Source organism: Mus pahari, chromosome 23 (genome assembly GCF_900095145.1).
Source record: "Mus pahari chromosome 23, PAHARI_EIJ_v1.1, whole genome shotgun sequence".
Lineage (NCBI taxonomy): Eukaryota > Metazoa > Chordata > Mammalia > Rodentia > Muridae > Mus > Mus pahari.
Window position 1 is genome coordinate 25982305 of NC_034612.1, and position 23315 is coordinate 26005619.

The 23315-nt window shown below is 49.7% G+C and overlaps 1 protein-coding gene across 3 annotated transcripts in view; it reads left to right on the plus strand.

The window, feature by feature from the left end:
- The first annotated feature begins 1546 nt into the window (after positions 1-1546).
- Positions 1547-23315, plus strand: part of Srrm3 (serine/arginine repetitive matrix 3) — a 69472-nt gene continuing 47703 nt past the window's right edge. For all 3 annotated transcript variants that reach the window (XM_029533870.1, XM_029533868.1, XM_029533869.1), the window contains exon 1: positions 1547-1689. The gene's annotated coding sequence lies outside the window, so the exon portion shown is untranslated. The remainder of the gene's footprint in view (positions 1690-23315) is intronic.

A 23315-nucleotide genomic window follows, 5' to 3' on the forward strand; every position in this document is an offset into this window, starting at 1 on the left:
TGTGTGTGTGTGTGTGGTACCTGCATGTATGTCTGTGCATCATGTGTATGGTACCTGGGGAGGTTAAAAGAGGGTGATGGGAGCCAGGCTTGATAATGCACACCTTTAATCCCAGCACTTGAGGGGCAGAGGCAGGCAGATCTTTGGGGTTCAAGGCCAGCCTACATACTGAGTTCTAGGCCAGTCAGGGCTACACAGTGAGACCCCCATTTCAAAAAAATAAAAATAAAAAAAGAAAGAAGGAAGGAAGGAAGGAAAGAAGGAAGGAAGAAAAGAAGGAAGGCAGGCAAATCCAGAGAAGTCAACAGATCCTCTGAAACCGGAGTTACAGATGGTTCTGGAGCGCCTTGTAGCTGCTGTAAATAGAACTTGGCCCACTGCTAGGGGAACCAGTGCTCTTTGCTGGAGCCATCGCTCCAAACCTCCAAAAAGTTTCTTAAATTCTACACTCTGACTTTCCTCACCCCAGCCCTGCCCCTTCTAGATGGTTCTGGCATGTTTAACACTCTTTTGGAGAGAGCTATGGGACACACACACACACACACATACACACACACCCGCCGCCGCCGCCGCCGCCACCGCCGAGCAGTCAATGCTCCTGGGTTACACTAGGAAATCATCTCTGGGGGCCCTTCATGGCTGCTGCTAGGTTTTTCCCATTCCGCATGCTCAGGAAGACCGCTATTTTAGGACAGTTGCTGGCGCAGACAGGCCGCTCAAGGTTACACACAAAGTAACTAAATAGTGACTCGAACTCGGGATCCCATGACTTCCAGCCTAGAAATACCAAACACCCAGCTGTCTCATTCTCGGGCTCCTTTATCCAGCCAGGCCCGGTGACTCCAGAGCCTGAGGCCGAGGCAGGAAGGAAGATTGTGGAGTTTGAGGCCAGCCTGGGACACATAGCAACATCCTGTCTCAGAGGACCACGGCTGCAGATGAAGCTTGGTTCTATCCCCAGCACTGCATAAATCAGGGACATCCTTGGTGCATGTCCCAAATCCCAGGTCTCTGGAGGTGGAAGATTCAAGGTCATCCTTAGTCACATAGTGAATTTGATACTCCAGCCAGGAGTACATGAGACCCTACCAAAATAGAAGAAATGGAGATAAGAAGTGGGCAGGATTTAAAAAAAAAAAAAAAAAAAAAGATTCCTCTCCCCAGTGGGTTCCTCTCCCCAGTGGGTTCTAGTTTTACACCCTACCCCTACCCAGCCTGCCTGGTTCAGCCACAAGACATAATGTCAAAGACATCTTTGGAGGTTTCCCCTAGCTCCCTAGCTACACCGAGGCTTCAGGGAAAGTGCTAGTAAGGACTCTAGATGCCGAGGACCACGCCCAATTCCGAATTAATGACTGCCTTTGCTCTTACTTAGGCGGCGCTGGGAAAAGATACAACCTGCCTGCCCCCTGCTGGTCCAGTATCCGCAGCATCAGGTACTCCAGACCTGCAGAGGGCGCTGTGAACCGCGGTCTCCGGGATGCTCTAGCCGCCAGGCGGGCCAGGAGGCCGCCTCTATGGTAGTGCGCTGTCCAGCATTTCAGCAATCGGCAGCGGCGCTTGCGGGAAGACGGGGGCGCGGGGCCGTGGGGAGGCCACAGAGCAGCCTTGCGGAGCAGAAGACCCGGGACAAAAGGGACCCTGAGACCCGGCTCCAGCATCCAGAAGACTGCAGAGGTCAGGGGGGAGGTAAGAGCCTCTGATGGGGCGGGAGTGTTTCCCAGAGGGGCTGGGCTGGGTTGGACATCAGGCCTCCCCAGCTGGGGGCCCAGATGTGCAGAGGATCGGTGTTGAGGGGTTGATTGCTGGAGTTATCTGTCCGTGGGGTCAGGCGAGGTAGAATTAGAGGTAGAGAATGCTTGTCTTTTCACCTAGAGTGATGGAGAAAGTGTGAATTCGAGGGTCAAGGGGAATACTCTCCTGGACAGAAATTGACCATGGTCCAGCCCATGAGCAGCCAAGCAGGCCATCATCCAGTCGCCCTTCCCCCCAACTTAGGAGAAGCACCTGCTCCCCAGGGAAAGGATACCCAGATTCAGGGACACTGTAGACACCCATCACTTGCAGAGGTGGAGAGAGCAGCCACCCCCACCAACCTGGATGCTGGGCCTCTGTCCAGCAGGGGGGTGCCTGCATAAGGGACAGTCTGGCCTTTTTCCCAGCTACCCAATTCCCCGGGGGAGGTAGGAGCTGGCAGTGAGAATTGGGTCTCTCACAAGCTGGCATTTATTCTCACACTGGGAAGAGGGTGGCGGGTGCAGATGTGAAAATAGCCACTGGGAGTTTGGAAGGGCATTCTGCAAGAATTTTTAAGGCCCAGGGTAGGTCTAGCCTTGTGGTAGATTTCTGATAAAGCACTGTGAAGAAAGACGCAGCCTCTAGCTTGTCAGCTTCTCCCACTTTCTTTCAAGGGCTCCTGCCTGGACACTGAGGCCTCCTGCTGTTCTTGTTTCTGACAGCTGCTTCCCAGAAGGACAGATCAGGGAGATCCAGAAAAAGGCCACTCAGGTCAGATGTGGCACTCCAGTGTCTGTGCTCTATCCCAGCCATAACTTCTCAGTCCCCTGACACCTCTCCACTCACCTGCTCCTGGCACGATCACACCTTGCCTGCCCGTGTATCCTGTATCCAGAGCAAAGGGCGGTTACATGATGGGCAGCAAGGGCTCCTGAACCCAGAGGGTCATCTTAAGGTCACGACCTGGGGTGGCACCAAATTCTTCACCCTAAACCAGAAATAGGACTATGTTGACTAGGAAATTACTCCCACAGAATACTAGTTTTGGGATTCCTAAACTTTATCTCCTATCGAACACTCTTGTGTGGGGTGGAGGAGGAGTTCTGGAAGGATGACTAAAAGGGAGAGGATGGGGTTCTCAGAGGTGAGTGGTGGGTGGTTTGAGAGGCACGGCCTCTGAAGTCAGGAAACAGGGAATCAGATGTAGGTTATTAGACTTCAGGTAAGCCATGTAACCTTTCTGAGCTTGCCTCCCACTGTGTAAACAGGTGGAATGTTAACAATCTCTTTTGTTGTTGAGGGTGACTCCGGGCACTTGCTGAGAGAGTGGGCAGAATCTTTTGTGGTTGAACTACTTGGATAATCTATATAATGAGTGGGAACTATTTAAACAGTGGGGTGTTAGGCCAGTGAGGTAGCTCAGTGTGTAACAGCACTTGCCACAGAACCCCACAGTCTAGGTTTGGCCCCTGGATCCCACATTATGGGAGAAGAAAATTAAATCCCACATGGTTGTCCACTGACCTCCATGTGTTCACTCTCACTTGCATCTGTCCCAACACAAATAAATAAATGTGAATGAGACAGGTGGTGGTGGCACATGCTTTTAATCCCGGCACTTGGGAGGCAGAGGCAGGTGGATCTCTGAGTTCAAGACCAGCCTGGTCTAAACAGTGAGTTCCAGGACAGCCAGGGATACACAGAGAAGCTCTGTTTATTGTATATATTTATATATTATACTACTATACTACTATACTCTGTGTGCGTGTGTGTGTGTGTGTGTGTATGTGTAGACATAGATATTTGTAATATTATTACACTAAAGACACTCGATGAATGTTACTAAATAGATTACAAGTAACATTCCCTACAAAAATACCTAGAGGTGTTCGAAGTATGTATTTTGTATGTCTTTTGATTCCCAAAGGACATCTCCTTTGAGAACCAAGAGGGTTGAGGATATCGCACCAGGCTCCATGATTGGCTTATGGCTGCAATGGACCCAGCTTCTCCTCACCCATGCTGCCCAAGGAAGATCTCAGTGGTCCTTTTTCAGAGCTGAGAAAGGAGGATAGATTGACTTCCCCGAGGTCACAAAGCCACTTAGCTCTCTTCTCTGGAGCAGAAGTATATTGCTGGTAACTTGTCCTGACATCTCGCTGTCTAGGTCGGGATAAAGGTGGGGATCTTGACTTGTGATGTCAGCTTACAGGTGTGGAGTTTGAGGCATACACATCGAGGTAGGGAGGTGACTGGCCCAAGGTCACTAGGACATTTGGTGGTAGGGTGTGATCTGAACTGGCGTCTGTGCACCCTTACTGCAACCTGTCCATCATTAGGATCCCACCTCCAGAGGAAGTCCCGTCCGGTCACTATCATACCTTCACCTTCCCAGCAGGCCTTTGTTGACCTCAGAAAGCAGGCGGCTGCCGGTTCCCTGTTCCCTTCTGAGTGGCTAGCTCTCACCCCCCCCTCACACAGCCCACAGTCACAGCAGCTGTCATCCCTGTTGGAGTCAGACTCCCCTTCGACCTATATCTCCTCCTCTGCCTCCGTATTCCTCATTCCAAGGCCAACACCACTCTTGGGATGCTCACAAGGGAGGGGATGGCAAGTTCGCTTTCTTTTTTTGTTTTTTTTGCAATGGCCGGGTTGGATCCCAGGACTTATGCATGCTAAGAAAGCATTTTCCCACAGAGCTACATTCCCCAGACTCAGTCTCTTCCTCTTTTGAACCATTCACACAACCATGACCCTTCACACACACACACACACACACACACACACACACACACCCCAGCAGCACACCCAGCTCTTGGGAGACAGAGGCAGGTGGATTTCTGAGTTTGAGACCAGCCTGGTCTACAGAGTGAGTTCCAGGACAGCCAGGGCAACACAGAGAAACGCTGTCTTAAGAATAACAAACTTGAGCCAGGCATGGTGGCGCACGCCTTTAATCCCAGCACTTGGGAGGCCGAGGCAGGAGAATTTCTGAGTTTGAGGCCAGCCTGGTCTACAGAGTGAGTTCCAGGACAGCCAGGGCTACACAGAGAAACCCTGTCTCGAAAAAAAAACAAAACAAAACCAAAACCAAAACAAAACAAAACAAAAAGAATAACAAACGCTGCAGAGGATCCAAACAAAACTTAGAAGTATGATGTGGTTTTGCCAAGGTCTGGGTGTAATCTAAGCCCACTGTCTCTGGGGTCCAGAGGCGATTCTAGAACACTCTGCTGTCCCTGGCTCTCCCTCCATGCCGCCCTTGGTAACCTTCTCAAGAGCATTGTGGACCAGCAGAAGCCAGGGGTAGCATGAAGGAGGAAAAAGCCCTGCAGGGCTGGGGATGTGAGTCCAAGGGCATTTCTGAGCCCAGCTCCAATCCTGACTTCTTGTATGACCTTCAACAAGTCCCCAGTGTCCCTGTGTGTAATAGAGCCTCATCACAAGATGACCACTCAAAGTTCCCATCAGGATTTTTTTCTTTTTCTTTTTCTTTTTCTTTTTCTTTTTCTTTTTCTTTTTCTTTTTCTTTTTCTTTTTCTTTTTCTCTTTCTTTTCCTTTTCTTTCTTTCTTTCTTTTCTTTTTGTTTTTTTTGTTTGTTTGTTTTGTTTTTTCAAGACAGGGTTTCTCTGTGTATCCCTGGCTGTCTTGAAACTCACTCTGTAGACCAGGCTGGCCTTGAACTCAGAAATCTGCCCACCTCTGCCTCCCAAGTGCTGAATTAAAGGTGTGTGTGCCACCTCTGCCTGGCAACATCAGGATTTCTAAGAGGTCTGTACTCCAAAAATCTATATGTCAAGCCAAACCTGATAGTGAAGGTCTGGGATCCCAACTGCTTGGGAGGCTGAGGTGGGCGGATTTTGAGGTCAAGGTGAGCCGGGGGAATGGAATGAGTTTAACGTCATCTTGGACAACTTAGCAAGAGACTGTGTCAAAATAAAAAAACAACTGGGTATACAGTTCAGTGGTTTTCTTACTAAATGAACTAGGGTTCAATCCCTTCTAACACACACACACGCACACAATCTGAAAATCTGGGGATTGGGGAAATGGTTCAGTCAGTAGAGTGTTTGATATCCAAACACAAGGACGAGTTCAGATCCCCAGCATCCACATAAAAAACTGGGTGCTGTGGTATACATCCACAATCCGACCATTAGGAGGGCAGAAACAGGTGGATAGCTGGAGCTCACTGGCCAGCCAATTTAGCTTATTTAGCAGTCTCCAGGGTGAGCGAGAAAACCTGATCCAAAAACAGGTGGAGAATTGAGAAAGACACCTAACATCAACTTGTGGCCTTCATGTACACACACACACACACACACACACACACACACACACACACACCAAGGAAGTCTGCGATTCCATCAGTAGGAGTGGAAATCACCCCCAGTGTTTCAAGGTTTGATTTATCCGCTGCTGCAGCTAAGATTTCAAAACCCACCCGTCCCTCCCAATAACAGAATCAGCTTCAAAGGAAAAAAATAATACCAGGATCCAAGATACCACAGCGAGCCAAGATTAGACATACCTCCAGCCCGGATTTGCAGTGACCTCTAGGATACCAGAAATGCCCTCCTGATCCCTACCAGAATGGTTCACCAGACCCAGGAAGGCCCCCACCGGGCACACAGGACAGGGGCATCAAGAGATGCTGGCTGAGAACGATTTGTGGAGTTGGGGAGAAAGAGGAATTTTGCAGCTGAATTCTACTGGTGGAAGGCTGGGCCTGAACAGGAGTGTTAGGAGTTGTTAGGGCAAGTTAGTGCAAGTAAGAGAGCCAGGAAGAAAGAAAGACCTGCTTGGCTCCGAAACCTTGGCCCAGAGATCCGCTGAGAAGCAAGAGGCTCATGGAGGTGGCCGCGAAGGACAGATGTAACCTGGAAATGAGAAGTTAGATGTGGGAGGGAGTTTGGCCCTGGCATGGAGAGGAAAGAAGGGGGTTAGGTGCCAGGGCAGTGGTTCTTGGCTTCTACCCCTTAATACAGTTCCTCGAATTGTGGTGATCCCGACCATAAAATTCTTTTTGTTGCTACTTCATAAGGGTGATTTCGTTACTGTTATGAATCTTAGTGTGAATGTCTGATATACAGATGGTCTTAGGTGACCCCTGCAAAAGGGTCATTCGACACACCGAAAGAGTTGTGACCTGCAGTTTAGGAACCACTGGGCTGGGAAGATGGCTCAGTGGGAAAAAAATGCCAAGCAAGGCGGTGCTCACTTGTAATCCCAGCACTAGGGAGGCAGAGATGGACAGATCTCCGGGACTCTTTGCCCAGCCTAAACCAACTAGAAGCCTTAGGTAAAAAGGAGAGAGCCTGTCTCAGGAGATCAGGCGGAGAGGGCTGGCTAGATAGTTTAGAGGGCCAAGGCAAGTGCCACCAAGTCACCTGAGTTTAATGCCTGAGATTCACGTGGTGGACGGAGAGAACCAAACCCCACAAGTTGTTCTCTGATTGCCACAAATCTACTATCACACACACACACACACACACACACACACACGGAGGTGAGGAGGTGAGGAGGTTGGAGAGAAAGTAAGAGGTCTGGGGTCCTTCGATAGGAAGAAATTCATTGCCAGCAATCACAACTGCAGTCTGGTCCAGCCTTGTCCAGCACGTGGTGGCATCTGTGTTTCTTAATCTCTCTCTTCTTGGTGGTGGGTATGGGAAGTCAACAGTTCCACCTTCAGCCCAGCTCTCTTAGCCTTGTATTATTCAAAACGTGGTTCTCCTGTGGATTTGGACAAATGATCAAGGTCTGGGCGGACCCTCTGGACTTGTAGAAAGGCCCTTCAGTGGCTATGCAGATCTTGGCTCCAGAGCAGCCCACCAAACCCCTAGGGAACCCACCATCTTAAAAGCTGCCGGTCTGCAGCACTGTTTCCTCAGCAGGCAACCTCGCCTCAGCCTCCGCCAGCCTCCCCCTGGCCTCCTGCCCACTGCAGAGTTTGCTGTGCCAGCTGAAGCTGGCAGACAGAGCCTGGATCCCTCAGCGTCTTGCTGGGGCCTCTGAAAGCTATAAGAAGCTCCGGTTCCCTGATCCTGGAATGCAGACAGCGTCTTCATTTGGGGGGGGGGGTCCCTTCTTTCTCACTATTTCTCAGAACTACCCAGGGCAGAGACAGGCAGGCAAAACCAAGTTGTATTGAATTCTTTCTTAAGCAGGGTCTCAATATGTGTCACAGACTGAACTTAAACTTTTGGCTATCCTCTGGCAGGTATGTAACACCACACCTAGCATGTGTTGAAGCTTTTGATTTTACAAATGACCTGTTTTCAAGCTGGCAAAGGTACACATGGGTAGTCCCAGGGAACATAGCTCAGGGAGAACACTTGCCTAGCATGATCGAGGCCCTGGATTGTATCATCAATGGCCTCTTCTTAAAAAGAAAAGAAGTGGGGGGTGAGGGGAAGAAGGAGTCAAGTGTGGTGGGACCTCCCTTCAATCCCAGCGCTCGGGAGGCAGAGGCAGGCTGGAGCTCTGAGTTTGAGGCCAGCCTGGTCTACAGAGCGAGTTCCAGGAAAGCCAGGGCTGTATAGTAAGAACCTGACTCCTAGACACATAAAAAATAATTAAATAAGAACTCGGTTACACGTGTTGGCTCATGCTTGTAATCCCAGCCCTTGGAAGGCCGAGTCAGGATTGCTGAGAGTTTGAGACCAGTCTGGGCTGCATTGTGAGTTTCTGGACAGTCAAACCTATATAAGACCATGTCAGAAAGAGAGAGACAGACACACACAGAGGGAGGGACCAGTGAGATGGCTCAGTAAGAGCAAAGTAGAGAACTGGCTCCTAAAAGAACTACTGTGGTATTCACATACACACTGTGGTATGCATATGTGCACACCCATGTGCATACCTGTGCACACAGGGACACAGGTAGTGAGAATGAAATTAATTTAATTTTCCTTTTGAGACAGGGTTTCTCTGTGTAGCCCTGGCTGTCCTGGAACTCACTCTGTAGACCAGGCTGGCCTCTAACTCAAGAAATCCCCCTGCCTCTGCCTCCCAAGCTGCTGCTACCACCACCTGGAAATTTAAAATTATTTTTTACAAGGTCAGATATACAGCATAATGGTAATGCACCTGCCTAGAATCCCCCAGTGAGGGGCTGGGGGCGTGGTTCAGGGGTAGAGCCCCTGCCTAGAATCCCCCAGGGAGGGGCTGGGGGCGTGGCTCAGTGGTAGAGCCCCTGCCTAGAATCCCCCACGGAGGGACTGGGGGCGTGGCTCAGTGGTAGAGCCTCTGCCTAGAATCCCCCAGGGAGGGGCTGGGGGCGTGGTTCAGGGGTAGAGCACCTGCTAATTTTAGACTGGAGGCATGGCATGGTCAGGTATCTGCTAGCATATAGAAAGTCCTGGGTTCCATTCATCCCTAACACACACACACACACACACACACACACACACACACACACACGGAAAGAAAAACATTCTTATCACCCAAAGACAAGCACTAAGACTGTGGTGTACCTCCTTGCAGGTTTCTTCCTACATGCTCATAGGAACATGGAATTAAATCATTGAAAATAGGCTGTGGGGAGAAGTCTGCATCCATTTTTTTTTTTTAAACTCCAGCTTGAGCATCCTAAGATGTCTTCAGAGACTGATCATAGGCTTACTATTTCCCCGATGCTGGAGCCTGAGCCCTGTGAGGCCGTATAAGGACGACTGGCTGTGGGTGAGGCTGCTTTCCCAGTAAGCCAATGAGAGCAGAGAAGGAAGCCTCGCCAAGGCCCACATGGGCATAGCCTCGGGGTCTGGGGGCTCCATGCTTTCCTTGAAAGAGATGACTGACGATGGGGCAGATGAGCCTGAGAGTGAGGTGGCTTTGTCAGTCAGCGCCCTGTGCCAGGGGCTGCTGAAGGGGAGTGTCCAAAGCTGCTGGCAGAGACAGTCTGAGTAGGTCACACATTCCCAGGGGAGATCACAGATCCTGCAGGACTTCAGTGGAAAGAGCTCGGAGCTAGAATCAGGTGATAGCCATCTCCTAGGCTCTGCTTTCAGCTGGGCTCACCCTCCAGCCTCAGGACCGTCTGCCAAAGTGCGGACCTACCTCCTGGCGCACACGGAGAAGTGATAGATGGTGGGGTTGACAGAATTCCATAAGAATAAAATCCTGGCTGGTTGGTGGCACGTGCCTTTAATCCCAGCACTCAGAAGGCAGAGGCAGGAGGATCTCTGTGAGTTCAAGGCCAGCCTGGTCTGGTCTTACAGGGATAGTTCCAGGACAGCCAGGGTTACACAGAGAGATCTTGTTTCAAAAAAAATTAATTATTAATTATTATTATTATCATTATTATTATTATTGTAATAATAATAGAATCCAATGTGTACCACCATCTGGATCAATATAATTCACACACAATGGATACCTCTCTGTCCCTGGGCACTGTGTGAGCTGTGAGGACACAGGGCTCAATCTGACTTTGACCTTAACCTTGAAGATTTCCCAGAGAGAGCACTTGTGGGAACTGACAGTTACAACACTCTGAGGTTCAGCTAGATGGAAGATATCTACAGAGATGTGGACCACAGGAGGAGGCTCCTGGGAAAGCTGGTGCTCCCTGTGGCCCCGGAGAGAGACAGGGAAAAGGTGCAGAGGAGTGGTACCTAGTGTAGCAAGGGTAATGACATGGAGAGGCGGGAAGTCCTTGGAGAGCCAGGGCCAGTGGAGGATGCAGGAGGATCTAGAGCAGTCATTCTCGACCTGGGGATCACGACTACTTTTGTGCAGAGTCAAAAGAACCTTTCACAGAGCTCAACCGTGACAACTAGAAAACACAGATTTTTACGTTATGATCCTCTTTTAAAAAGATTTATTTTATTTATATGGGTATGCTGTTGCTGTCTTCAGACACACCAGAAAAGGGCATCAGATCCCACTACAGACAGTTGTGAGCCACTGTGTGGTTGCTGGGAATTGAACTCGGGACCTCTGGAAGAGCAGTCAGTGCTCTTAACCACTGAGCCATCTCTCCAGCCCTATATTATGATTGTTAACAGTTGCAAAATAACAGGTCCAGAGTACAACAACAACAACAACAAAATGATTTTATGGTGGGGGTCACCACACCATGAGGAACTGTATTAAAGGGTCATAGTGTTAGGAAGGGTGAGGACCACTGACCAATAGTATCAAGGCAACTTTGGGGTTCATCATCTGAAATAGAGAGCAGGATGGAGACAAGGAGGGAAAGAGGAAGGGATGGAGGGAGAGAGAAAAAGACAAGCATGCTAGACACTGAAAGGCTGTGGCTAAGAAGGAACTACCGTTTATTGAAGAAGCCACTGTTCACCAAGGCAAGGAATGCCCTCACAGTTGAAGAGAGACAGGTCCTGAGTCCCCAGGAGACTTGACAGGGACAGGGATGCATGTGCCCAGACTAGAATCTTCTCAAGGGAAAGGGAGACCGGTGGGTGGGGAGAAGGCCCCCTTCAGCCTATCCCCAGCTGGTAGCCTACCCCTTAGTCCCCAACAAAGACCCCTGGTTAGCAGAGTGAACCTCAGGACTGGACAGGTAGCTGAGCCACGCAGAAGGGCACTGGATGTCTCCTGGAAGAGATGGAAGCTGGAACACTCAGCTGGCCCTGCTGATGGTCAGTCCTCCCCCCTCCCATCATCTGGTCCTATTCACACCCTCAGTATCCTCTGCAGAACGCCTCTCTTGGTTCTTTATGAGTATGCGTATGTGTGTGTGTGTGTATGTGTGTGTGTGTGTGTGTTCTCGTGCTTACAAGTGCATATGCATGTATGCGTGTGAATGAATGTGTGTGTCTGTGTGTGCACGTGCAGATGTACACACACATACAAAGGCAGAGGAAATGGGAGGCATTGTCGTATTCATCTGGCTATTTACTTATTAATAGACAGGGTCTCTCGCTGGCTTGCAGCTCACCAAGTAGGCGAGGCTGGCTGGGTAGAAAGCCCCAAGGATCTGTTTGTTTCTACTTCCTAGCACTGGAGTTATAAGCATACTTTCTTTGGGGGGGGGGGAGCGCTTGCCTGGTGAGCGCTTTGCTGACTGAGCCATTCCCTCCATTCCTGATATCTGGTTTTGCTTTGTTTTTATTTTTTGTTTGTTTGTTTATTTGGGTTTTTTTTTCTTCATTTATTGTGGTCAGGTCCCCAGTGGAGATCAGAGGGCTGCGGCACTCAGGAGTTGGGTCCCCGAGGACAGGATTCAGGTTACCAAGTTCCGGCAGTGCGTGCCTTTCTTTACCTGATGAGCTGTAAAACTACAACTCGGTAGTTTTAGTTTTATGGTTTTGTTTCTTGGTTATTTTGAAGACAAAGTCTCCTGTATCCTACACTGCTCTTGCATTTGATACATAGCTAAGGCTGGCCTTGAACTGATCACCCTACCTCTGCTTCCCAAGTGGAGGATTACAGGTGCGCGCAAACACACTTTGCTCTTCACTGCCTTTCGGGCTCTTCCTCGCCCCGCCCCCTTCTCTGGAGCATCGACAGCAGAAACGCTCATTCCGACCTGCATCCGTCACTCGCCGCATCTTTGCTTGGTGCCTTTTCTTTTCTTTTAATCACTTTTAAAATTTTATTTATGTATGGGTGTTCTGTGTGTATATAGGGTTCATGCCAGAAGAGGGCATCAGATCCCATTATAGGTGGTTGTGAGCCACCGTGTGGTTGCTTGCTGGGAATTGAACTCAGAACCTCTGGAAGAACATTCAGTGCTTTTAATGCCTGGGCCATCTCCCCAGCCCAGCTTGGTGCCTTGACTTGACTCAGAAGTTTCATAATCGTTGTCATCCTCAGCCCCATGCTGGATATTGGATAAAGGAAGATTTAGAATCATTTCGGTACTGAAGCCCTCCTCAGCAGGAAGCTCGCCTAGAATCTCCCAGAGAGAGGCTAAGTGGAAGGAGGCTGGCTTGCCTAGCCTGCACCCTGGCGGAAGGATCCCGCACCAACACCGCAAAGACAAAGAACCCTTTTTGCCTATGTTTTTGGTAATGTTTCTGCAAGTGGCTTAGATGTTTAGTGTGTCTGAGAGTGGGCCAGGGCTCTGGTGCAAGATTAGGCTGCCTGGCAGGCGGGGGGGACTTTAGAGCCAGCATCGCAGATGGACCTCACAGAATCCATGCAGGTCTGCCAGAACGAAGCGCACTCCTGAAGGAGGAAGAGAACTGAAGAAAAAAACCAGGGCCAAGGAAACTGGGACTGAGGAAGAGACACAAGGCAGCCTGTGGGGACTTTGCCACATCCATCTTTCTCAGGAAGGCAGCATAGCACACCAAGGACGCTCCCAGCGGGACCCAGCAGACAGAATTGTTTGAAGACAGGCAAGCTTGATTCAGACAGATGGAGACTGGGAGGGCGATGAGGTGTTTTCAGGACACGGGTCACGTGACCAGGGGCCACCCCAGGACATCGGAATTCCCCCCAGTGAGATCCCATGATGCAGCACGCTGCTGACCTGTGTGTTTCCAGAAGAATCTGCGATAAGAAAATTCCCAGGCCGGGCGTGGTGGCGCACGCCTTTAATCCCAGCACTCGGGAGGCAAGGCAGGCGGATTTCTGAGTTCGAGGCCAGCCTGGTCTACAGAGTGAGTTCCAGGACAGCCAGAGCTATACAGAGAAACCCTGTCTCGAAAAACCAAAAAAAAAAGAAAATTCCCAGGACCCAATCTGAATGGAGGGTTCAGAATCTGAGTGTGTGCCGGGCAGTGGTGGCGTATGCCTTTAATCCCAGCACTTGGGAGGCAGAGGCAGGCGGATTTCTGAGTTCGAGGCCAGCCTGGTCTACAGAGTGAGTTCCAGGACAGCCAGGGCTACACAGAGAAACCCTGTCTCGAAAAACCAAAAAAACAAAACAAAACAAAACAAAAACAGAATCTGAGTGTGAGGTGTGAGGGTCACCCAGATGCCAGGACACGGGAGAGCAGGTACGCAGACAAGCCGGAAGTAGAGCTCAGTGGTGGAGCCTCACCCAGCAGAGCGCATCCCTGGCCAGGTTTCCAGAACCAGAAAACTAAGAGAAAAGAAAACCGTAATGGAATGATTCCAGAACGTAGGTGAGGGAGGTAGAAGGATGGAGAGTTCAAGACCAGCCTGGACCTTGTCTCGAAATAAAAATTAAAAAGCTGGGACTGGGGCTCAGGCCTTGGATTTCATCCCTAGCATTGTAAAAACAAGTTCTTTTTTGCATGGAGTTGAAGACCAGTGACTCGTTCTTGCATATGTGGTCCTTTCTGCCTAGAATGCCTCTCCTCCTCCTCCTCCTCCCCCTCCTCCTCCTTCTCCTCCTGCTTTTCCTCTTCCTCCTCCTTATCTTCATCATCGATGTCCTCCTCCTCTCCCTCCTCCTTCTCCTCCTCTCTCTTCCTCCTGATCTCCCTCCTCCTCCTCTTTCTCCTCCTCTCCCTCCTCCTCCTCCATCGCCACACTCTGCTCAGACAGCTTCTGTGAGGTATGTCGAGCCAGCCTGTCTCCTGTGTGACCTCGAGACTCTTTGCTCAGCCCCTGACACACTCTACTCTCTCTCCTTTTGGCTCCCTGTTCAGCATCCCCGGGGTACCAGGCTCTGCAGCTTGACTTCACCCATCCTTCTCATCCTCACAGCATCCTTTGGAGTGGGATGGAAGCTGAGGCCCATACCTCAGCTCAGGGGTGATAGATACATCCACAGTGGGTGGGGTTGCCCTGTTCCCAGGTTCTCAGACTTGTTGCTATTTAAGGGCAAGGGCCTGTGCCCTGTGTTGTCAAAGGTCCCCATGCTGCAGAGGTTGGCCTAAGGATGCTCATTCCCTCATCTTCCAAGTGTCCTGAACGTTGATTGTTCCCATCCAGAACTGCTGTGCAACTTGAGGGTCCCATGGCCTTGGTGAAGGTGACAAGTTGTGGTCTGGGAAGGAGGAGGCAGCATTCAGAGGGACTCTGGGACCTTAGAGCGGCCTCTCAGATGGACACAGTTTCCCTTCCTGTCCTGGCCTCTCTCCTACAGAGGTTTCCTCTACTAGGGATTGTCCCCAGGACCTTGTGTACGCAAAGCAGATGATATAGCTCCAGTAACATGCCCAGACCCTCACTAAGGATTCTAAGCAAAAGCTCTATAACTGAGCTATAACCCCCCCCACACACACACACCTTATTTTTGCTTTTATTTGGAAACAATTTCACTAAGTTGCCCGGATAAGCCTCAAGTAATTGGTCCTCTGGCGATGACAGACCTGTGCTAACAAATCCAGCTCATATCACCCTTTGCACCCTGGCCAGGGTCTACTAGAGAGAGCTCATGGCAGGAGTGCATTCTGTGCTGATGGCAAAGCAAGAAAAATACATGGACAGGCATACATGGGAAGGCGAGAGTATCCATCGCTCCTAGTGCAACACCAAGAGACTCCCCCCTTCCTTCCCAGAGATCGAGAGTCTCCTTCATAGCCCCACTTGCCATCCCTGAGGGATCCATGGGTTATTGTCAATGATGTTGCTAATTAACTACTTAATTAGTGATTTAGGATAATCAGATTAATTGACATTAATTGGTTACCATTTGTCAAGGACCCTGGCAAGCCGTGCCTCTCAGAGTTGAAGTGTGTGCATCGGGTACTGGGCAGAGGTCTCAGAAGGGCACCATACTGTAGGGCTGAGATAGAGCAAGCGGCTGGCAGGGCCAAGACCAAGGGCTTCCAGGAACCACCCTGGGTCAGAATGGGACAGAGTCCTTTCTGTCTACCACCTTAGTTCCTCCTCTCCTCCCTCAGATACATTACGAGAAGGGTTGGGGACTGTCGAGATGGCTCAGTGGTTAAAAACACTTGTCATCAAGCCTGAGTTCAAACCCCTGGGAACCTACATAGTGGAAGGGCAGAATTAGTCCTTCAGGTTGTCATCTGACATCCATGTGTGTGCCGTGGCAGCTGGCTTTCTTGAATCTTTTTCCTCTTCTCTACCCTCAACCCTAGCCCAGCAGCTGATGAGCTGTGAGCTAGCCCGCCCTGTTGTGATTTTCATTTTCACTCAAAACCATATTAAAATTGTCCTCCAGCCTCAGATAAAAAAAAAAAAAAAAAAAAAAAAAAAATATTGGGCATAGTGATTACGAGGCTGAGGCAGGAGAAACAGAAGTTTGATGTGCTTCAGGGCTGCACAGTTGGAGGCCAGCCTGGGCTGCAGGGGGGGGGGGGCAGTGTCTCAAAGAAAGAAAAGGTTTGGAAGGAATCAAGGGGGAAGGCAGGTTTTGGGGAATGGATCTGTTCTAAAGTGCTTGCTGCACCTGTGTGAACCTGGTTTTGATGCCCAAAGCTGGGCATGGTAGTGCACAACTGTAAACCCATTACTGGAGGTATCGAGACAGGAGGAACCCTGGGGGGGGGGGTGTCACTGGTCAGTCAACCTCACTTAATTGATGAGCTGTGGGTCTCAAAACCCAGGATGGCTCCTGAGGAGTGATGCCTGGGTTGGTCTCTGACCTCCACTGGCAAACCTTTACTTGAACACACACGCCAAAGAAAAATAAAAGAGGGGCCAACAGAAAGAGAAATATCTCCTTCCTCCACCTACAAGGGAAGTCCTCCTGAGAAGGACCAAATTCTAAATATGCTGTAATCTAAGTAGGTTGTCATGTAACAACTGCTAGGGTGTGGCACACACAGCCAACTTTTCTAAACCCAGAAAAGTGAAAAAGTAATCGCTGGACAGCAGTGGCACATGCCTTTCATCCCAGCACTCAGGAGGCAGAGGCAGGTGGATCTCTGAGTTCGAGGCCGGCCGCATCTACGGAGCGAGTACCAGGGCAGTCAGGGCTACACAGAGAAACCCGGTTTCGAAAAAAAACCAAAAGATAAAACCCCAGGAAGGATCAGCAGGACGGGCTGATGACACATGCAGAACAGTAAAGCCGAGGTGACGGGGACTGGCTTGCATTATTTCATCAATTTCAGCCCCGCAAGCCCGCAGTACATTTCAATGCCTGTTGAAAAAACATGACTTACTGTTTTAGATTACAGCACTTGAAACAACAACAGGAAAAAAATTACTATGAAATGCATCCTACGTTTTAAGAAAGAAAGAAAGAAAAAAAAACCCAACCCACTCAAAAATGTGAGTGTGGGTTTGTCTTTAGAGACATTCTCCCTAAATCAAATGACTCCCACATCAGATCCAAGTTCAAAGCAGAAACTGGGACTCAGGAGCCGTGGCCTTACTTCCGTGAGTTTTCTCTGGGTTTTGCCTTATTGACATCCCAGGCTTGGAACTCCTTGCCTCCATGTCACAAGTGCTGGGAATACAGATGTGTGTGCCAGCCCCTGCATGAGTCCTGCCTTGAGTTTCCCACTGACCCCTTAGGAGTTCCCCTCCCCTCTTCTGACCTTCCTGGTGAGTCCCTGGTCTTCCTTCCTAGGAGACTACGCTCCTCTTTGGTGCAGTGGATGTGTGGATTTTTAGTATACCAGAGATGTGTGTAGATGTGTGGTAAGATAAAGGGATCCATTTGGTGAGAGGGCGGAGTTCCCGATACAGAAGTGCTTCCCCAGCAGGAAAAGAGACTCCAGGCTTGATTACAGATTTTAGTGTGGAAAGGAAAAACAAGAGAGTGAGCATGGTTTCTCTTTCTGTCTCTCACTCCCTTTACTGCCCAATCTTGCAGCCCCCGGGGGAGGAAGGACCAGGAGAGACTGGAGGCTGTTGCCTAGCAACAACAGGCACATCTGGATCGATGGGAAAGGCTGGCAGGCTATGCTCCAGCCCCCAGCCCAACTCTCTTTGACTCTCTCTTTGATCTCAGCTGGCCCAGCAGGAACCTGAGGGGGATGCCCAGGGCAGACTGCCTGATTAGAGTCAAGTCAATAGAGGGAATTTTCCATAATGAGGTTGTGTGGGTAGAGGAGGCATCTGCCCCAGACCCCACCAACACTCTCCCCAGTGGGAGAGAGCAGCTGCCTGGCCAGTACTCGCCTCTCCTACCATAGCTTACGAGTTGCCAACTTTTATTTATTTGTTCAGTGTTTTCTGTGTATGTGTGTGTTATCTTCATATATATATATATATATATATGGTATGTGCAGGTATGTGTGCATGGCATACACAAGTGTGGTGTGTGCAGGTGTGTGTGTAGTATATGCATGTGTGTGTGTGTGTGTGTACATTTGTGCACTAGTTTATCCAGTTTATAGGGCCTTAAATTTGTTCCTCAAATGGCATCCATTTTATTTTATTTTATTTTATTTTATTTATTTTTTTAAGATTTATTTATTTATTATATGTAAGTACACTGTATCTGTCTTCAGACACCCCAGAAGAGGGCATGAGATCTCATTATGGATGGTTGTGAGCCATCATGTGGTTGCTGGGATTTGAACTCACGACCTTCAGAAGAGCAGTCGGCGCTCTTAACCGTCTCTCCAGCCCCCATTTTATTTTTAAAGACAGTGTCTCGCTGACCCTGGCTAGCTGGCCAGAAGGTACCAGGGATTACAAACGCATACTACCTTGTCCAGCATTTTGTTTGGTTTGTTTTGTGTTGTGTTGTGTTATTTTGTTTTGTGTTGTGTTGCGTTGTGTTGTGTTTGTTGTGTTGTTTTGCTCCTCAAGACAGGGTTCCTCTGTGTAGCCCTGAGTGTCCCGGAAGTCACTCTGTAGAGCAGGCTGGTCTAACCTCAGGGATCGCCCTCCCTCCGCCTCCTGAGTGCTGGGACGAAAGGTGTGCTCCACCACTGCCCAGCAGCCATGTCCAGCTTTTCTTGTTGAAGATTTTTTAAAATGTTATTTGTGTGTACATTTGGGTGTGTGTTTACTCGTGTGTGGATGCCTTTGGAGGCCAGACGATACTAGAGACTTGGAGGCACTGGATACTCTGGTACTGGAGTTACAGATACAGGGGCTGGGAGCAGAACTCTGGCCCTCGGGAAGCAAAGGAAATGCTGGTAATTTTCGAGCCACTAATCCAGCTCCACACCGTACTCCCCTGACCCCCGCAACCCCCTCCTATGAGACAGGGTTTCTCTGTGTAGCCCTGGCTGTCCTGGAACTCACTCTGTAGACCAGGCTGGCCTCAAACTCACAGAGATCCACCTGCCTCTGCCTCCCAAATGCTGGGATTAAAGGCATGCACCACCACCAGTGCCCAGCTCCACACCTGACTTTTAAAGAGCAAACTGAGGCTTGAACCCAGGTCCTACTGTTTGCCATAAACTTTGCCAACTAAACCATCTCTCCAGCCTTATTTTATTTTATTTTATTTTTGAGCTAGGCTCTCATTTCTCCATTCTAGCCTTATAGCTGAGGATGAGTTTTTGTTGGTAAAAGATTATTTTACGTGTATTTATTATGTTGCACATGGGTGTGCACACATGTACATGTGTGTTTGTGCACATGCCACAGCCCAGCCTACATGTGGAGGTCAGAGGAAGGGAGTTAATTCTTTCCCTTGTACCATGTGTGGGTTCTGGGGACCAAACTCAGGTCATCAGGCTTGGCAGCAAATGTCTTTGCCTGCTAAGTCTTCTTGACTGTCCACTGAGGATGACCTTGAACTTCTGACCCTCCTGCCTGCACCTTCCAAGTGCTGGGATTACAAGTGTACACCATCACTCTGAAGTTAGGCAGTGTTGGAGGCAGAACCCGGGGCTTTGTGCAAGCCAGGCAAGCACCATACTGCCCGAGAGGCACATCCTAAACCCTCAGCTCTGGTTTCAATAGCTGTTTACTGATTTGCTTTCTCCGATGTTCCAGAGCCAGTATTGCCTGTTCTGGTCTATTCCCAGAGTCTGTAAGCCTAGAGAGTGGGGTGCCTGCCATCCTTGGTTGACGTTGCTAGTCTGAACTCCTGGCTTGTGGGGTCTGTCCCATACAAAGCTCTACATAGCCAGCTCAGGACCTCAGGAATCTGCACAGATGTCATCCGGGCTAGATGGCCCGGGACTGCAGCTCCTCCTTAACAAGCACAGAGCAAAGGCCCCCTTGGCTGGGAGGGGGGGGGGGAGGACCTGCTGGGCAGGCTTTGATCTGGGAATTCAAGTTGGAAACCCTAGGGTGGGGGAGGTGCTTGGCTGGAAGACAAGACATTCCCATCTCATTCAGAGCCTGGGCTCACATCAGGCCTTGGGAAGAGGTGGCCATGCAGTTTATGCAAATGTCAGAGGGAAACAGACTGGATGCTGGGAGCAAGGAAGACTTCCACTGAAGTCCCTGAAGATGACAGTAGTGAGAGAGAGGAAGTGAGCCCCCACCATTACAAACACAGGCTAGCTGCGTATTACAGCTGTTTGTTTGTTTATTGAGTGTGTACCATGGCACAAACATGTGGCGGTCAGAGGACAATGTAGGGGTCAGTTCTCTCCCCCCACTATGTAAATCTCAGGTCTTCAGGCTTGGTGGCAAGCAGCTTTACCACACTGAGCCACCCCCTTGCCCCAGGTCGGAGTTTTGCAGCTGTTGTTTATTTTGACACAAGGTCTCATGCAACAGAGGCAGGTCTTGAACTCACTATGTAGCCAAAGGTGACATTGAACTATCGACCCTCCTGCCTCCACCTCTGAGTGCTGAGCTGGTCACAGATGGCTGCCCAGTGTGACAGCCCAACCCAGACAGACACTAAGGACAGGAAGATAGATGAACTCAACTACTCTCAAAGAGACCACTGGCAGGCCGGGGATTGGAGCGTGTCTGTACTCCTAACACACAAGAGGCTAAGACAGAATCACAAGTCCAGTCCAGTATAAGAAATTAGGGGTGGCACACACATCTAGTCCTCCTATTTGAGAGGCAGAGGCTGGTGGAGTTCTGTGAGGTCTGAGGCCAGCCTGGGCTACAGAGTGAGTTCTAGGGAAGCCAGGGTTACTTGGTGAGACACTATCTCAAAAATATGGCTGGGGATAGATAGAGCTTAGCTGAAGACACTGGGCATGTTCGTTAGTGCTTGTAATCCCAGCACTCAGGAGCTAAAGTCAGAAGAATCAGGTGTTCAAAGCCATCCTTGGCTACAGAAGGAGTTCAAGGCCAGTTTGGGCTCCATGAGACAATAAACAAACAAACAAATAAATAAACAAACCTGTCACTCAGCCAGGGACAGAACATAGCAGAACAAGTACAGAATGATAAGGTGACCCCAGAACCCCCACCAGGAGGACATACTTTAGGGAGCCGCTGGAGGTGGCAGAATGAATGGAGGGGTCAGGTATTCCAGACTTAAGGAACAGTAAAGGCCAGGAAAGATGGGAGCTAGCCTGAGGCTGGACAGGTTGCCCAAACCTACATGCTACCAAAGTAGCCTGTGCTCCCCTCGCCTGGGGGGCTGCACACGTTCGCCTTCTCTACCTGCCTGCTTTGGGTCGGCATCTCACCCCTGTTCAACAGTACAGACTGAGGCTGCAAAGGAGGGGTCGAGCCAAGCCCTGGCCCAGGCCCTGGCGGTTGGACGGAGAGCTCTGGACTGAACAGGAGAAGGGACCATAAAGCTTGCTGCCAAGGCACAGCCCTGAGGTACCAGCACTGGCACAAGCCAGGCTGCCTCTCTCTCCCTCAGGCTCCCACCTTGGCTCCAGCCTAGGTTGTCCTATCGCAAGAAGCTTCCGCCAATATTTTCCTCTGGCTCCAGCCGGGGCCCGAGGAAGCTCCAGCCACTGAATAATTGAAAGGAAGCTGTTTGGTCTCTTTCCCTCCCAGCTGCAGCAGCATCTTTTGGAGTGTTGGGTAACACACAGCAGTTCTGCAGTTCCCCGGAGACTCCAAGGAGGTCTGGAGGAAGCCTCTGTAACCCTCTCACTGCCGGCCGGGAGACACCAGCTCCTCCAGGCTTCTAGCTCTTGCCGCTTACTGTGGGGTCTCCGCCACCTCTTTTTCTTCCTTCTCTTCTCCTTAAGTCAGGACCTCACGTAGCCCAGGATGACCCCAAACTCCCTAGGTAGCTGAGGATGGCATTGAACCGTTGATCCTCCTGAGTGCTGAAATTACAGGTTTGTGGCAGACAGCAGAATCCATTTATGCAGTGCTGGGTTTTATGTGTGCTGACCTACATCATCACCAGCAGTGTGTGTGTGTGTGTGTGTGTGTGTGTGTGTGTGTGTGTGTGTGTGCGCGCCCGCGTGTTTGCACGCTTGCTGATTTTGAGACAGAGGCAGACAAGGTCTCACTCTACTGTAGTCCAGGCTATCCTGGAACTCACTATAATAGCACAGGCTGGACTTGAACTCCTGATCTTATTACCTCAGCCTCCCACATGCTGGGACTATAGGTGTCCATCATCTGGCTGGAACAAGAATTGTACATACATCAGTGTCTTCACTCTTCATAACCTCTTTAAGAGGAAGGATTTCTCTTTTTTTTTTTTTAAAGATTTATTTATTTATTATATGTAAGAACACTGTAGCTGTCTTCAGACACTCCAGAAGAGGGCGCCAGATCTTGTTACGGATGGTTGTGAGCCACCATGTGGTTGCTGGGATTTGAACTCCGGACCTTCAGAAGAGCAGTCGGGTGCTCTTACCCACTGAGCCACCTCACCAGCCCCGGAAGGATTTCTCTTAAGCCCTGTCTTACAGACGAAGACGCAGGATGCACGGAGTCTCTGTGCTCTGGAGTCTGAAGCAGAAAGATTGCACGTCCAAGCTTAGACCAACCCCATAAATACCCATGAAGAAAACTGATGATCTCAAGACAACCTGGGCACATGAGACCCTGTCCCAAAGTTTTTATATTAAAAGAGAGTTTCAGGGAGCTGGAGAGATGGCTCAGCAGTTGAGAGCAGTGACTGCTCTTCCAGAGGTCCTGAGTTCAAATCCCAGCAACCACACGGTGGCTCACAACCATTTGTAACGGGATTTGATGCCCTCTTCTGGTTTCTGGTGTGTCTGAAGAGAACAATGGTGTACTCATATACATAAAATAAATAAATACATCGGGGGGAGAGAGAGAGAGAGAGAGAGAGAGAGAGAGAGAGAGAGAGAGAGAGAGAGAGTTTCCGGCTATGCTTGGCTACATAGTGAGGCTCTGAAGACAGACAGACTGGGGGGGGGGTGTACAGAGAGACAGAGAGAGAGACAGAGAGAGAAGGAGACAGAAAGAGACAGAGAGACACACACAGAGAAAACAAAACTGATTCACCTAGGGAATAATAATAATCTCACCTTCAGAGATTTGAATCTGAGATACATCGCAGGTTGATTGACATATAAAATATAGGACACCCAATTAGATCTGAACTTCAGAGAAACCTCGAATAATTTTTAGAAGCCTGTCCCAAATATGAACTTCATGAAATTCAAATTTCACTTAACTAGGGAGCCCGTGTTTTTATTTGCCAAGTCTGACAACATTTCACGGCTCTTAGCAGAAGCCTCAGCCAGGTGTGACCTGAATCCTCTTTGATCTCTCAAACGCACGGAGACAGGGTGTTTAGCCACCTGTATCTTCCACTCTCCCTCCCTCCCAGGATCATATTTTCATCGATGTAGCTAAAGATTGCTTGGACTTCTGGCAGCCTCTTCGTCATATCGACTTAAACTGGGTGTGTGGTCATTGAAAATCCCTCAGTGCTTCCTAAATATATTCTTTCTAAACACGGTCTAACCCAACCCAACTTTAGACTGTTAGTTCGGGGACCCAGATCCAACAT